This window comes from Arachis hypogaea, chromosome 20 (assembly GCF_003086295.3).
Source record: "Arachis hypogaea cultivar Tifrunner chromosome 20, arahy.Tifrunner.gnm2.J5K5, whole genome shotgun sequence".
Lineage (NCBI taxonomy): Eukaryota > Viridiplantae > Streptophyta > Magnoliopsida > Fabales > Fabaceae > Arachis > Arachis hypogaea.
In genome coordinates, this window is record NC_092055.1 from 68,739,970 (window position 1) to 68,748,254 (window position 8,285).

Consider the following 8,285-nt stretch of genomic DNA (forward strand, 5'->3'; position numbering starts at 1 on the left):
TCATGATTGGAGAGGAAGTGGAAGTTCATGAGGTTATATCCCAAGAACTCTACAAGATGGCGGACAAGTCCTCTTCTTTGGCAAGTATGGAGAAAACAAGAGAACCTTATCAAGAGCATGAGGAAATTCCTCATCATGAAATCCCTGAGATACCTCAAGGGATGCATCTTCCTCCACAAAACTATCGGGAGCAAATCAACACCTCCCTAGGAGAATTGAGTTCCAACATGGGACAACTAAGGGTGGAGCACCAAGAGCATTCCATCCTCCTCCATGAAATTAAAGAAGATCAAAGAGCCATGAGAGAGGAGCAACAAAGGCAAGGAAGAGACATTGAGGAGCTCAAGCACTCCATAAGATCTTCAAGAGGAAGAACAAGCCGCCATCACTAAGGTGGACCCGTTCTTTAATTTCCTTGTTCTTTATTTTCCTATTTTTCGAATTTTTATGCTTATGTTTATCTATGTTTGTGTCTTTATTACATGATCATTAGTGTCTATGCCATGAAGCTATGAAAATGAATCCATCACCTTTCTTAAAAGAAAAATGTTTTTAATTGAAAAAGAAAAAGAAGTGCATGAATTTCAAATTTTAAAACAGTTTAATTATTTTGATGTGGTGGCAATGCTATTGTTTTTCTAAATGAATGCGTGAACAGTGCATATTTTTGAATTTGTTGATTCATGAATGTTAAAATTGTTGGCTATTGAAAGAATGATGGGAAAAGGAGAAATGTTATCTGATGATCTGAAAAATCATAAAATTGATTCTTGAAGCAAGAAAAAGCAATGAAAAGCTTGCAGAAAAAAAGGATATATGAGAAAAAAAAGAGAGAAAAGAAAAAGAAAAGCAAGCAGAAAAAGCCAATACCCCTTTAAACCAAAAGACAAAGGTGATAAAAAAAATCCAAGGCTTTGAGCATCAGTGGATAGGAGGGCCCACAGGAATAAAATCCTAGCCTAGTCGGCTAAACCAAGCTGTCCCTAACCATGTGCTTGTGACGTGAAGGTGTCAAGTGAAAACTTGAGACTGAGCGGTTAAAATCGAGGTCCAAAGCAAAAAGAAGAGTGTGCTTAAGAACCCTGGACACCTCTAATTGGGGACTCTAGCAAAGTCGAGTCACAATCTGAAAAGGTTCACCCAGTTATGTGTCTGTGGCATTTATGTATCTGGTGGTAATATTGGAAAACAAAGTGCTTAGGGCCACGGCCAAGACTCATAAAGTAGCTGTGTTCAAGAATCAACATAATTAACTAGGAGAATCAATAACACTATCTGGATTCTGAGTTCCTATAGATGCCAATCATTCTGAACTTCAAGGGATAAAGTGAGATGCCAAAACTGTTCAGAGGCAAAAAGCTAAAGGCCCCGCTCATCTAATTAATACTGATCTTCATAGATGTTTTTGGAATTCATTGTATATTCTCTTCTTTTTTATCCTATTTTATTTTCAGTTGCTTGGGGACAAGCAACAATTTAAGTTTGGTGTTGTGATGAGCAGATAATTTATACGCTTTTTGGCATTGTTTTAAGTATATTTTTAGTATATTTTAATTAGTTTTTTTATACTTTTATTAGTTTTTAAATAAAAATAACTCTTCTGGACTTTACTACGAGTTTGTGTGTTTTTCTGTAATTTCAGGTATTTTCTGGCTGAAATTGAGGGACCTGAGCAAAAATCTAATTCAAAGGCTGAAAAAGGACTGCAGATGCTGTTGGATTCTGACCTCCCTGCACTCAAAGTGGATTTTCTGGAGCAACAGAAGCCCAATTGGCGGGCTCTAATTGCGTTGGAAAGTAGACATCCTGGGCTTTTCAGCAATATATAATAGTCCATACTTTTCCCAATATTTGATAGCCCAAACAGGCGTTTCAAGTCAGCTCAAGAATTCTGGCGTTTAACTCCAAAACTGGCACAAAAGCTGGAGTTAAACGCCCAAACTGGCACAAAAGCTGGCGTTTAACTCCAAGAAAAGTCTCTACACGAAAATGCTTCAATGCTCAGCCCAAGCACACACCAAGTGGGCCCGGAAGAAGATTTCTACATTAATTATTGATTTTTGTAAACCCTAGGCTACTAGTTCTCTATAAATAGGACCTTTTGCTATTGTATTTTCATCTATCCTTTACTCAGACTTTGATAGACCTTTTCACATTTTGGGCTGGCCTCACGGCCATGCCTAGACCCTCTTGTTCTTATGTATTTTTAACGGTGGAGTTTCTACACACCATAGATTAAGGTGTGGAGCTCTGCTGTTCTTCATGAATTAATACAAGTACTATTGTTTTTCTATTCAACTCAAGTCTATTTCTTCTCCAAGATATTCATTCGTTCTTCAACTTGATGAATGTGATGATCCGTGACACTCATCATCATTCTCACCTATGAACGCGTGACTGACAACCACTTCCGTTCTACATGCAAACAAGGTTGAATGCATATCTCTTGGGTTTCTAATCTAAGATTGGAACCTTCATGGTATAGGCTAGAATTATTGGCGGCCATTCCTGAGATCTGGAACGTCTAAACCTTGTCTGTGGTATTCTGAGTAGGATCTGGGAAGGGATGACTGTGACGAGCTTCAAACTCGCGATTGTGGGGCGTGTGACAGACGCAAAAGGATCAATGGATCCTATTCCGATATGATCGAGAACCGACAGCTGATTAGCCGATGTTGTGACAGAGCATCAGGACCATTTTCACTGAGAGGACGGGATGTAGCCATTGACAACGGTGATGCCCAATATAAAGCTTGCCATGAAAAGGAGTATGAATGATTAGAAGAAGGTAATAGGAAAGCAGAGGTTCAAGGGGAACAAAGCATCTTCATACGCTTATCTGAAATCCACCAATGAATTACATAAGTATCTCTATCTTTATTTTATGTTTATTTTCATCACCTTAAACTCCATAACCATTTGAATCCGCCTGACTGAGATTTACAAGATGACCATAGCTTGCTTCAAGCCGACAATCTCCGTGGGATCGACCCTTACTCACGTAAGGTTTATTACTTGGACGACCCAGTGCACTTGCTGGTTAGTTGTGCGGAATTGTGACAAAGTGTGATTCACGTTTGAGAGCTCCAAGTCCTTTGGCGCCATTGTTGATGATCGCAATTTTGCATACCATGCTTAAATGTAAAAACATGCTTTTTTGGCCTTTAATTGGTTAATTTTAATTCACCTTTGATTCCACTAGATGCCTTGATCTGTGTGTTAGTGATTTCAGGTTGAAAAGGCTAGGAATGGATCAAAGGAATGAAGAGAAAAGCATGCAAAGTGGAGAATCCATGGAAAATCAAGGATTTGGGATGCACTCATCGACGCGCATGCGTGATAGACGCGCACGCGTGAAATTGAAGTCGCATGGCGACCCATACGCGTACATGACGCGTACGCATGGGAAGCAAAATTGCCAAGCGACGTGTACGCGTGATCCACATATACGCGTCGTAGCTCGCACGTGACGTCATTAAAGTGAAAACTCTCGGGGTAATTTCCGGGCTTCCCAGGCCTAAATTCAACTTATTCCAGATCCTATTACATGCAGAAATCAAGAGGAGTCAAAGGGGGAGAACACATAGTGGAGTTTAGTTTTACATCATGTTTTAGTTAGTTTCTGAAGAGAGAAGCTCCCTCTTGTCTCTAGAATTAGGTTAGATGTAGATTAGGATTTCTTAGATCTAGGTTTAATTCTTGCTTTGATTTACTTTTCCTTTTCAATTTCTTATTCTTCTACACTTGCTTTCCTGGTTTAGCATTTGAATTCTTGTAATTGTTTACTTTGTTGTTGATGCTTGATGTGCGCTCAACAATAATCCTCAAGGATCAAATTTAGAAAGGGATTTCGTTGTCACAAGTTCAACCCCAATAAAAGTAACCGAAGTATTCAAACCTCGGGTCGTCTCACAAGGAATGGGCAAACATGTGCTTCAACATTGGTTAGAATTCCGGGGTTGTAAGTCATGAGCAAGAATTTAAAATAGGAATCTTAAGAAGCAAGTAATCTTAAAATGCAAGCAACTATTCAAATAACTAAGCAAGATATGAGTAATTCCAAACCAATAGGATAACATTCAATATAATTCTACTCTAAAACTAAACAATAGCTATAACTAAGACAAGACAATTAGAATTTGGGTTTCCAAATATGAATGATAAAAGCAACTTTTGTCTAGACATGGGAATTGGGGTCACTATCCTTGTCTAATAACCATATCTTGACAGTTATGAGGAACCAAACTCATTAAGTCTACTTCCATACTTGAAGTATGTTAAATGGCTTGGTCAACATCAACCCATAAGGCCTAACCTCACTACTAATTGACTTAGTAGTAGGTTAGTGTCAATGGTTATCAAATTGATCACTAAGGGTTCCCAAATCATCAAATCTGTTAGACCCAATGACTCGAGTTTACCCAATCCCCTTAGCCTAGGCCAAGAGTAAAGAGAACTACTCCATAATCAAGGGAAACAATTCATCAAACACATGGTAAGCATTAACAAAAGACATGTTCAAATTGCAATTAAATTGAAATTAAAAAGTATCCACTAACAATTATCAACATACAATCACTCAAACAATACAATTAATCATAGAAATCTTCAATGTAACATTAAAAAGTCAAGATTCACAATATTCATGCAATGGGTATAAAGTGACAATTGATAAGAATTCATAAAACTAACACAAGATCTAAGCAAAATTATACTAAGGAATTCAAATTAAACAATCAAAACTAGTAATTAACAAGATCCAATTCAGAATTCAACAAGAAAAGATCAAATTAAAACTAGATCTAGAGAGGAACAAGGGTTTCTCTCTCTAGAAGAACAAGAACCAAAAACTAGCTACAAATTGTGTCTAAGTGTAAAATGATTGATCCCCCTTTTCCCCCTAGCATCCTTGGGTCTTTTCCATGCAGAAACAGCTTGAATTTGGGCCTGATGAGCCTCAGAAATTGCGAGGCACGATTTTCTTTAATGAGGTCACGTGCAGCTTTCCGCGCGTGCGCGCCGATTATATTTATGATCCACGCGTGCGCGCCATGTGCGCTTGCGCATCGGTGGGAATTCTCTGACCCGCGCGGATGCGTCCATCCTTGCGCGCCGCTTCCAGCTATCCTCATGCACGCATGCGCGTGCGCTCCCATGCTGAGTTTCCCAAGATTCAAATCTTCATGTTCCTTCCTCTTGTGCATGCTTTCTTTCTCTCTTCTATGCCATTCTTGCCCTATTAATTCTGAAATCACTCAACAAATACATCACGGCATCGAATGGCAATAAAAGAGGATCAAAATATAGCAATTTTAAGGCAAAATAAGCATGTTTTTCATCATGGAGCAATATTAGGAAGTGAACACAAAACCATGCATTTCTTGTGAATAAGTGTGAGAAATATTGACAAAAACTCCCAAATTCTACACAATATAAACCACAAAATTGGGGTTTATCAATGCACTCTTGTTTCTTCTATTTTCCTTTTAATGCAATTTATGTTTTCATATTCATTTATTATTGATTTGCTTTGTTGTTGTTGATCTCTTGTAACTAGTAGTTGTAAATTTATATTTCTTGCAATTTGATTTTACTTTCCTTTTATGCCTTCCAAGTGTTTGATTAAATACTTGGAAGGATGCTAGAGTAGATTTTTGTCCTCTTGGCTTTGGTTGAGTAATTGGAGACTCTTGAGTTATCAAACTCTCTTGTTGATTGATAATTGGAAGTTGCTAGTTGACTTGATGGCCACTAAAGCTAGTCTTTCCTTAGGAGTTGACTAGGACTTGTGGACTCAAGTTGATTTATCCACTTGACTTTCTTTCATAGTTAGAGGTTGACTAAGTGGGAGCAATGGACAATTCTCATCACAATTGATCATGATAATGAGGATAGGAGTTCTAGTTCTCATTCCTTGCCAAGAGCTTTCTTAGCTATTAGTTTACTTTCCTTGCAATATATCTTTCATGTTCCTTATTCAAAACCCCAAAATATACATCCCATAACCAATAATAAGAACACTTCCCTGCAATTCCTTTGAGAGACGACCCGAAGTTTGAATACTTCGGTTATTATTTTTTATTGGGGTTTGTTACTTGTGACAACCAAATTTTTGCATGAGAGGATTGTTTGTTGGTTTAGAAACTATACTTGCAACGAGAATTCATTTGTAAAATTCTATACCATCAAAATTCCGTTCATCAGGATACCTCTTGTGTTATTGATCCATTTAGTTCCAAGCAGACATATGTCTTCTAGAATCTGATCCAACTTTGGATTAGCCACCACTTTCCTATTAAAGGACTCTGGATCATCCTTTTGGGGAGGTAGCTTGAAGATCTCTCTCACCTTGTCATGATGGAAATAGAGAGTCTTCCTTCACAACATGGTGCAAAAAGTATGGAATCCTTGTCCATCTTTCTTTTGCTTATCTGTCATCCACAGATTTGCATAGAATTCTGGGATCATTGTTGTTCCAACAGTGATCTCAGGATCAGCTAGAATCTCCCAGCCTCTCTTTTGAATTTGCTCCTGGATCTCTGGGTACTCATCTTTCTTCAATTTAAATTTAGCTTTCGGGATCACTGTCCTCTTGCACATTATTTTGTAGTAATTTTCTTCATGCTGCTTTGTGTAGGATCTGAAAGGTTTGAAAACAACTACTTGGTTGTCTTCTTTCTTGTTTCCTGAAGTGGGATTTCCATTTTTTAGAGTCAGGGAATTCGAATAGGCTGAGAAGTAAGGGCTCATTCCACACCAAACTTAAAAAGTTTGCTCGTCCTCGAGCAAAAGAAAGGAAAGAAGATAAAGAAGAGGAGTAGAATAGTTCGAATAGAAGGAGCAAGAGGGATGGGCGAATGGTATAAATAGGGATGGGGAGGGTAGGATTCAAATTTTAAATAGATAAAAGATAAATAGGATATGATTCACTCTTTGGTAAAAGATAGAAAAAGATAAGTTTTTAAAATCAAAAGACATGAAAAAGATAAGAAGATAAGATAGAAGATATGAAAAAGATTTTAAGGATAAATAAAAAGGATTAAAAAAGTATTGCAAAAGATATGAAATTTTGAAAAAGAATTGAAAAAGATATGAGGTTTTGAAAAAGATTTGAAAAGATTTTGAAAAAATTTTTGAAAAGATTTTAAATTTGAAATGAAATTGAAGTTGAAATATGATAGTTTGAAGAATCATGTATTAAAAGATATGGTTAAAAATATAAGATATAGAAAAGACATGTTCTGAAAAAAATCAAAATCCTCCTTACCCTGTCATGGGTGTTGAACGCCTAGAATGGCATCCATTCTGGTGATCAACGCCAGGCTGCTCCCCCTTATGGGCATTGAATGCCCAAAATGGCATCCATTCTGGCGTTCAACGCCAGGCTGCTCTTCCTCTCTGGGCGTTGAATGCCCAGCCAGTGCTCCTTGGCTAGCGTTCAACGCCAGACTTACCTCCCCTTCAGGGCGTTGAATGCCTAGCCAGTGCCCCCTGGCTGGCATTCAACGCCCAACCAATACCTCTTGGCTGGTGTTGAATGCCAGTTTTGTTGCCTCCTGGGGGCGTTCAATGCCCCTCTTTCCCTCTTTCCTGGCGTTCAGCGCCAGCAAGGGACCTTCTCCAGGGTGCTCTATTTTCTGCTCTGACTATTCTGTTTCTGTTCTAACTACTGCATATGATAACAAACTTAAACAAATGAAAAATTAGACTGAGATAACTTAAATAAACTTGATGAAAGACAGAGATAACTTTGATTATGGTTGGGTTGCCTCCCAACAAGCATTTTTTTAACCTCACTAGCTTGACGGTACCGCGCTCATGTCAGCAATAGGGTGGATTTGTCTTGCTCAATCTCACCACCCAAGTAATGTTTCACTCTCTGGCCATTAACAGTGAATTGTTTATCAGAGTAATTGCACTGGAGTTCTATATGACCATAGCGTGATACATTAGTGATCAGAAAAGGACCTGTCCAACATGACTTAAGCTTTCCAGGAAAAAGCTTTAGTCTAGAATTGAAGAGCAGAAATTTCTTTCCAGGTTTAAAGACTCTAGAAGAAATCTTTCTGTCATGCCACTTCTTGAACCTTTCTTTATAAATCTTTGTATTTTCAAATGTGGCAAGTTGGAATTCATCCAACTCGTTTAGCTGGAGCAACCTTTTCTCTCCTGGTGCCTTTGCATCAAGGTTCGGGAGTCTAGTTGCCTAGTAGGCCTTGTGTTCCAGCTCTACTGGTAGGTGGCATACCTTCCCATACACCAGTTGATATGGTGATGTTCCTATA